Raw genomic sequence first — 9354 nt, forward strand, 5'->3', positions numbered from 1 at the left:
TAACTAATCTATCCAAATATTGACCACCATAATTAGCTCCAGTGAATGCTAAAGCTGCAATAACTCCACCTGCGACCACGCTAGCCATTATATATTAGAAAATCACAGGGATTTTCACACCGTAGGTAGGTACTTTTCCTTCCGTAGGTAATCCTTTACCATGATAGCCCCACCCACGGCAGCGGTCATCTTAGCAAAATTAGCGAAGCTCTTGCTTGGGTCTTCAGTAAAGTCTTCTTTGAGCACTTTCTTACCTACCCAACCAATACCCGCAACGATGGAAGTAATAATAGCTGCTTCTTCAACAGTTTTCAATAACGCGGTTGACATTATATTACAAAGCGAGAAGGTTATCACTCCATTTCAGGGATTTTGCTTTTTCTCACGGGCGGCTCCGCAGGTGCGTAATGTGCTGGTTCCCATTTTACTTTTGGCTTCGTAGCCCGCCATTGTAAGTAGAGGCTGCCTGCTGCTATAGCGACTCCTAACGCGCCAATGACGTATCCCGGATTAATAAAGGATTCCTCTTCTTTTTCCTCCACCTTTTCTTCTTTCTTTGCTTTGTTCTTCCTGTTCATCTCCGCGAGCTTCTTTCCGGCAGCGACTCTGCCTGGAGATTTAGCCTTGGTAATCTTGGTATCTTCTACGGGAGCCTTTTCTGGTTGTTCTTCGGTGCCACTCATCTTATATTAAGGGACTTGAAGGACTTGACAAGTAACTTGATGACGACTTGACAATGACTTGGCAATGACTTGACAACGACTTGACTAAGTACTTGAGGTGACTTGACAACGACTTGACTAAGTACTTGAGGCGACTTGATCAGGTACCTCAGCAAGTGCTGCCTGGAAGACCTTTTCGACTTCTCTGTCCTTCTTGAAGTCCTTCCAAGACACCAGTACCTCCTTCAAGTCGACATGCTGAGCTACGTGAAGTGCCGCAGAGGCGACTGCCATTAACTTACCGCACTTCAAAGACAACCACCCGCAGGTTATCTTAAGTTCTTGGGATATGACATAGTCATCTCTTATGTCCTTCCGCAGTTGCTCCACGTCGTCTATAGGCAGCGCAAGTCCAAGCAATTTAGTCGCAAGTCGGATAGCGGAGTCTGCTACGGCGTCCGTGGTCTTACTTGCAAGGGCAGCGTCATACCTCTTATGGAACTTTTTGACTTCCTCTTCTGACAACTTGTTAACTTGCTCATGGGTAAGTTCCTTGCCTATCATTTCTTTACACTTCCCAGAAGACACAAGGATGTTAAGTTGTTCCTTAAGGTTACTTTCGTCTAACTGCGTGGGGACTTCATCTAAGAGCTGCTCAATGTCCATATATCTTTATGGAATACGGAAACCTCAAAGAGAAGATCATCTTGAAATGTTGGTGCGTCTTTAAATGCCGCATGTATTCGTGTAACTGTTCCTTGGATATCTCACCGCCGTAGTCGCTTAAGATGGTTTCCAGGTCAGACTTACTGGGCGTATAAAATACGACGAGGGATCCTATGTTTTCCCTAAAAGGCTTAGAGACGCTGGTAAGCTGCTGCGAGAGCAACCAAACGCTGATATTGTCGTGTCTGCCGCTAAAGGCAAGCTTCACCAACTCCGAAGTGCGTCTTTTTACGTCGTCCCCGCAGGCAATGTCATCCAATATGAGGAGGGTTTGCGTATCTTTAGGGAATTGTTTGTGCCAGAACTTAAGATGGCTGGATAACTCGTTGGGGTCTAAGATATCCACAAAGAAGTCGTCATCTTTCACTCCTATGCCTTCCCAGGTGCGGTTATTCACGTAGGTGGGACATAATAGCACTATGTAGTCGAAACGGTATCTAAAGGGTCCTAAGAGCTGCTCCACGATGAATTGGGTCTTTCCGCAGCCGGTGGGTCCTACTATCAGAGCATTGCAGGGAATATGGTTCGGATCCATTATATATAGATGGAGCCCGTGGAAGCAGTAAGAAGGATTGCCGCCGACGCAAAAGATAAAAGAGACACCATAGAAATGCAAAGGGAGGAGATAGACCGGCTGAAAGAGCGCGTGCAGGAGTTGTACGATGAAATGTGCGGTCTGAAGCGTGCAGAACGGTTTGGCGCGCTGATAACGATGGCAACGTGGGCTAAGGAGTCCGTTAAGGACTTCATGCGATATCCCCTGTAGAATGTTGATAATAAGGTTAAATCTTTGTTAAGTATATGTGGAAACTATTTAAAAAGTGTCTCAGAATGTTGACAATAAGGTTAAATCTTTGTTAAGTATATGTGGAAACTATTTAAAAAGTGTCTCAGAATGTTGACAATACGGTTAAATCTTTGTTAAGTATATGTGGAAACTATTTAAAAAGTGTCTCAGAATGTCGACAATAATGTTAAATCTTTGTTAAGTATATGTGGAAACTATTTAAAAAGTGTCTCAGAATGTTGACAATAAGGTTAAATCTTTGTTAAGTATATGTGGAAACTATTTAAAAAGTGTCTCAGAATGTTGACAATAAGGTTAAATCTTTGTTAAGGATGTTAAATGGAGGCTAAGATATTGTTAAGTATATATGGACTGCTTGTTGTGTAAGGAGGTGTTCAGCACCAAACAAAGACTTCAATACCACGTTCGTCGCGGCGTTTGCACAAAGAAGCCAATTAGTAAGGTTTGTAAGGATTGCGGTAAGGAATTCAGCACCGTTCAAAAGATGCAACAACATCAGGATAAACGCATTTGTGGGCTTTGTAAGGACTGTAATAAGGAATTCCACAACCCCTTCGAAATGCAGCAGCATCTGAAAAGGGGCGTCTGTAATCGAACCAGACAGTGTAGTTTCTGTAATAAGATACTTAGTAGTCGTCAACGTTTACAGACGCACCGGAGAACGCATGATTATAGGTTTCTCTCCCGCGCTAACGACTTGGAAGGCGTGGATTGCTACCAATGTGCGGATTTGATGTGTCGCTGCCCGCATAAAGAGGATTACTTAAGGAATCGCATAGATTACCATAAGAAGATAGTCCGTACTTTCCCCTCTTTTGAACGCGCCGAAGGCGTTCCGTGGACTAAAAGGGAGTATTGGAGGCAGGAGTGCGATCGTTGTGGTTGTGTCAGAGAAGAGGAACATATCTTCAACTGTCTTAACAAAGATTTAACCTAAACGTCAACATTCTGAGACACTTTTGAAATAGTTTCCGGGGTGTCTTAACAAAGATTTAACCTAAACGTCAACATTCTGAGACACTTTTGAAATAGTTTCCGGGGTGTCTTAACAAAGATTTAACCTAAACGTCAACATTCTGAGACACTCTTTGAAATAGTTTCCGGGGTGTCTTAACAAAGATTTAACCTAAACGTCAACATTCTGAGACACTCTCTAAATAGCATTTCTTGGGGGCGTCCTAATCGCCCTTTCAATATATGGACTGTATTACGTGCGAACCACCTGCCGACTGCATAATCCCTTGTAAGCCACCGATACCCAAACCGCGTAAAAAATACACCTGCCTTCATTGTGGCAGTGCATTTCTCGAAGAATCCTTTGTGGGGCATTGGTGCTCCGCGGATCCTAAAGCGCAGCGGACCCTATTAGACGTACTAGTAAGCTGAGGAACGAAGCTTAGCTATGCAGAGGACTCTCGGGCTCATACTTGACTACGTCAAATACCCACCTGCCATCCTTTTTACCATGACTGATAACATGGGTAACGTCCTGCCCTTCAATAGCGTACCTTATCCTATCGGGCGCCCAAAGGGTGTATGTTCTTTTTTTTATTCTTTAAGACCAAGCGCAGGCGGTCGATGTCTTCAAAGACCACGTAATTCTTTATCTCGTAAATCTCCCCCACGGTTAAATCCCTCCAGTGCGTTTGTATGAACTTTAACTTGTTAAATTTATCCTTGTCCATATATTCTATGAAATATCTTTAAGTGTGTTGCCAAAGTCTCACTGGTTTTAAAGACCTTACAGCACCACCTGCAGGGAATTCGTAGGTGTTCAGCATACGCAGTGATCTCCCTGCAGATGTCGTCGTAGTCGCTGCTTACGAGCACCTTATAGCCGTTTTCTTCATACCTCTGTAAGAGTAGTTGCTGATCCTCAGATAACCTGCCGTTGCCTTTCGGAGTCTTTAGCTCTATACAGAAACCGCGGTAATGTGTGTGCGCATTCAAGATCATTAAGTCGGGTTGGCCGCGTTGATATCCTTTCTGCCAGCACTTTATACGTTTGCCGTCCGAATCCTGCAGTTCACCTAGACCAGGGGCTATGAGCATTTGGGGGTAAAACCTGCGGATGTAGTCCACTACCTTTTTATGCAGGTCAAACTCATTTTCTATTTTGAATACCAACTTGTTTGGACAGTCAAAGCGCCTTTCTATTTCATACTTACCTGTTTTCCTGAGGGTAGGGAGAACTTCCTCTAAAACCCAATCCTGGAATGTCTCTGCCGTTGGCATCTTAGAGCTAAATATCAACTGATACAACCCAGATTCAGTTACGTACAGGGAATTAGGCTGTGAATAAGAGGGGAGGCGATTCACCTCCACTCTAAGTTCGCTAAGCTTTACCTTGTATTTATCGCGAACATGCGCCTTAATTGCATCTTTTGGGCGCTCGTAACCCAGCGCTAGCGCCACTTCCTTTGCTTTGAAGTACAAAGTTTCGCCTTGCACTATGCATTGCAGTTTGGTTTCGTTGTTTTGAAATACGCGAAGCATTGTATATATAGCATATTTTTTATGGCCATCAATAGGCAACGCTCTTTAGTTGATTCATTTCTACGCTCAGTTGCGCGTCAGACACCACGAAAACGTAGCAGTTTATTTTGTCGCCGTCGCCCGCACTGGCGTTCTTGGTGCGCTTGATCTCCAATGTTATCCCATCCTGCGTATTTACTAAACGTAAACCCTGACCATGTAGGTCTTCGTCGTTCGTTGTGCGCATGTCGATCCACAGCGCGTACTTATCATTGAAGAATTCCTCAGGGTTAATTTGGTCGCCAAACTTGCGCGCGGCCTCTCTGTAAATGTCTTCAGGCTTTATTCCCTGGGAGTAAACCTTGTTTGGAACGCCGTTAATATTCACGCCGACGTTAGTAATGTTAGGGTTGTGAAAAGCTTCGGAGTCGCGCTTACCGACCTCGTAGGGTTTAGCAAACACCAGCATTAACCCCGTGAGACTTCTTCGCGGGAGGTTAATGCTTTGATTGATAACCTCATCCGTCTTATCCAAGAAGCTAAATGTCTTATACATCACTACGTGGTCGTAAAGGAATGCCTTTCCGGAGCTGTATTCCATGCCAGCGCTACGGGCCAGCTCTTCGCTGTATACCGTTTCGTACTGCAGCTCTAAGTTGGTAATGGAGTATGGAGTTGTTGTGGTAAGTGCAGTGGTCAGCCCACCAATGATGTTATTAGCATCTGCTAAAGTTACTTCAAACTGTAGCTCGGATAACTGTCTTGGGTAATACACACCGTGATTCGTAATCACTTCAAAGTCCAGTGGTATGACATACTTGCTACCATAGGCGGTCTTTATTCGCTTTGCGTCTGCCACTGCGGTTTCTCCGCTGCCGTCAGTAGGTTGCGTTTTCGTAGGTGTGCGGACCTTACGTAGAATGACACTACCAATTCCTTGTTCTATCCTTTGCGCGCGGTCAAATGCTGTCAACCATAAGTCTTTGTACGTGGTATACAGATCGTACCTATTTAAGTCCAGCAAGGATTCCCCAGCAAACTTGATTCTCATCTTAGAGACGAGGTTCCTGCCCACATTGTTAACAATAATCCTTTCGTCTGCGGTATCTGGCTGCACCGCTAAGTCGAACCTTAACGCCAAGGTGCCAGGAACTAAGACTAGATTATCCGTTAGGCGGGGCACGCCCACGTACAGGGTTTCCCCTGGCTTTGCGCTAGAAGGTGTGAATGTAACCCGGTGAAAGGTGCGTTCCGCTTTCAGCCCGCCAACCTGCTTAGGTAATACGTTGGGATTTAACTTTGAGCTTATCATATATAATGGAAGTAGAAGGAACGGATATTGACCCCCTTACCGAAGAAGGCCAAGTAGACATTAACGACGAAGAATACGAGTCTTTACTTCCTGATGACAACGTTGACGGGCGGGGCCTTTTTGACAAGCTAAGACGCAAATATGGCAGCAGGGCCCGCGAGGCCTGGCGTTCCTTAGAGGATAAGTGGCAATCAAGGAACCCAGGGAGATCTATTCCGTAGTACTTGGAATTGCAAAACTTGGATTCCACTGACCTAAGAACCGAAATGCTAAGGGGGCTTTTAGACGACGTAAGGGAGAAATTTCCAAATGTGGACTTGGCCCGCCTTAATTTCCAAACCGGAGATAAGGGGCAAATTCAAATCCAGTACCAAGGAACCGATAAGTGGTATGATCTCTACCAAAGGAGAGACTCCGACAGGCTCACCAGTAATCTCCCAAAAGAAATCAAAGACGCATTAGGAAGGCCTAATCTGGTGGAAAGACTAAGAGAAAACAATGAAAACACCAGCGAAGCCTTTGAAAAGTTCAAGACCCTAATGCAGCGGCAACAAAAGGGCATCGAAGCGATAAGGGAAGTCGAAGGACTAAAGGAGACAATGGAGGAAAGGGAAGCAGATTACATGAGACAAAACCGACTGCTCCTCGATGCTCAAAAGAGAGAACTTAACGATAAAAACTAAAGAATAATAGAAATGAGAGAACAAACAGACAAAGCCCTACGCGATAGGGACCAAGCCCAAAAGGCCTTCGAACTTGCCCTGCAAGACCTAGACATAAGCAAGGAAGAAGCTAAGAACTTACGTACCACCATAGCTGGCTCTTTAGAGGAACGGCGGCAGTTGGTTGCCGAAATTAACACTAAGGAAGAACAAATCCGGCAAAGAGATCAGGCTATTGAAGACCTGGAGGGACAAATAGAGCGGCAGCAGGAAATAATCAATGACCAAACTCGTCCCGAAGAGGAAAGGGAGGCAGCATAAAAGGGAATTAGAAGCCCTTCAGGAAAGAGTCGCGGAATTACAAGCGCAAAAGGACAACCTGGAAAGAGAATTGGGACTTACCACCAAGGAAAAGGTAAAAAGAGCCCTTTTGAAGTATGGTCTTCCGCTGGCATTTGCGGTCGCTATTTCGAGCGTAGTAGGCGTGATCTTGTCCGCGCTTAAGGCTACAGGCGCGGGCGTAAAGAAATTAGGCAATGGGCTGACGGACTTGGGAAAAAAGATGGCAGCCGGTCTTCCTGGGCTGCTGGGTAGTGTTCTTGGCCTGGCACTTAGGGCCGGCGGAGAACTGCTAAAGTTTGTGGGTAACAACATTTGGATCTTGGTCGTCGCTATTGGAGTTTTACTCCTGAAGAAGATGAAGGGTTGATCTTATCCTTGTGTATTACTGGTGGCTTATCGTCGTCGGGTACCCGAGGCATCCTCGACTGGGGATAAGTAAAGATAGTATTCGCGCCGCCTTGATAATGCGGAACTAGCGGTATGACAATCATAGTAGAAATGGTCTTATGATTCCAAACAGCATTCGTTGGAGGATCATTTGACGGGGCGGCATTTATCCGAAGGTAGGCAACGTCGTTGGGAAGAACCTAAGCTTCGGAGAAAGGCGCAGGCTCCCTGTTGTTTGTCTTCACACGCATAGGCTGCAGTATGCCATTGTCATCCAGGAACCTGAAGCCCACGTTGGCGTGACTACTCGTGCCAATGCAAATACTACAAAGGATTAACTTCTTTCCTGAGTAGTTCAAGTCTACAGACATTCCGGTGACATCAACCCAAGATGCCTGGGTGTATTTTTTCTCGCCTGTGTAAGTCGTATAAACACAATCTACTCCAGCTACGTAGGGGTTGTTCATCGCCATATATAATAACTCAGACCAATGCTTGCAGCTGCTAGACCGGCTTTTAGCAGGTTATGGTCATATTCCTCACGTATCGCAGGCAGGACCTTCTTCTTTACGTTCTTTGGTGTGGGCTTTTCTACGTGCTCCTTCTTAGGCTTCTCCACGAAATGGGGGATGCTCCTAAGAGTGTCAGAGTTCACGTCATTCACCCCAAACTTCATATCCTTAGTAGCTTGTCAAAGTTTGTTGTTGTAACCCACGATGGAATCGGCGTTGATGACCAAATTACTTGGCATTAGCCAACAACCAGGCGACAAGGCGTAATCTAGCCGCACTTTAGATTGCTGCACCGCAAGTTGATATATTTGAACTGACTTAGAAATCTCATTCTCGATAACAGCGCTTTCGAAAAGGACAAGGAATACTTGTTGCGTTTCCTGTGACGCACCACTGGCATCTACGATGGGGCTGCGAGTGCTAACCTGTGCTCCTAGAATGCAGTAAACAAAGGCTTCAATGCTGCGGTAAATCCTTGCTAGGTTTTTCAGTCCAATGCCCTTTGCGGCAAAGAAAGGCGCCCAAGGATATTTCTCTTTGCTTTCTATGAAGTAAATCAAGTCACCTTTTGACGCTTTACCCCCTAAGTCGGAGAATTCCCATCTGCTAGGATACCCCATACCCGGAGTTTCTATGCTGGCGCCAACATACGGAGCATAGGTGTAAGTCTCTCCTAAACCATGGGCGGCACCCTCTTTGTTACGAAAATCGGGGTTGGTAAGCTTAAACTCATTCCTTAATCGCTCCCATGCGACTTTGTCATATTTGTTATCCTTCGGCTTAAAGATAGTGTCACTAGGAAGCGGCGCTCCTAACTCAAACAATATCCTACGAATAGTAAAAGCAACATGAAATCGCAGGAAAGGAATATGGAACATGTCCGCGGCTATACCGCATCCTTTAGTAGCAGCCCAGACAGCAAAGTGTAACTGCTGCGGCCAATACCGCATGTTGGGACCTGATAACCATTCTCTGGATTCTTTCCCTGAGGTATGTTTCATGGCAGTTTCTCTAAAGATGTCTCTGACTTTTATTTTGAAAGTCGTAGAACCCACGGGGATTTCTAAGGAGGTAACCATCTTAGCAAAGTCATTTGCGCCGCCTTTGTTATCATAAAATGGGTAATCCTCCGTTGCCGGTAATAAATTCTCTGGAAAATTAGGCTGCCTTTCTTTATGCTCGGGCTTTGGGTTCTTTGGCTCCAAGTCCGCATTGCTGTACATTCTGGAGCCTTTATAGTAAATCCTATCGGGTCTTCTTTCGAACTTACTAGGGTCTGCATGCGGAAACATCTTCCTAAATGCTCTCCAGTTGGCATAATCCCTGTTGTCGTGATGTGGCTGCTCCTCTATGTTATTCCCAAAAGCGTCGTACATTAGTATATATAATGGATGTTATACCATCAGCACCTAAGTTGTACCCAGATGTTCCCTATACTACACCTAACAAACTAAACGCCGAAAACTTT

This window comes from Actinia tenebrosa, unplaced genomic scaffold (genome assembly GCF_029948245.1).
Source record: "Actinia tenebrosa isolate PJP-AT-01 unplaced genomic scaffold, QUT_ActTen_1.0 PGA_scaffold5__44_contigs__length_20552954, whole genome shotgun sequence".
Lineage (NCBI taxonomy): Eukaryota > Metazoa > Cnidaria > Anthozoa > Actiniaria > Actiniidae > Actinia > Actinia tenebrosa.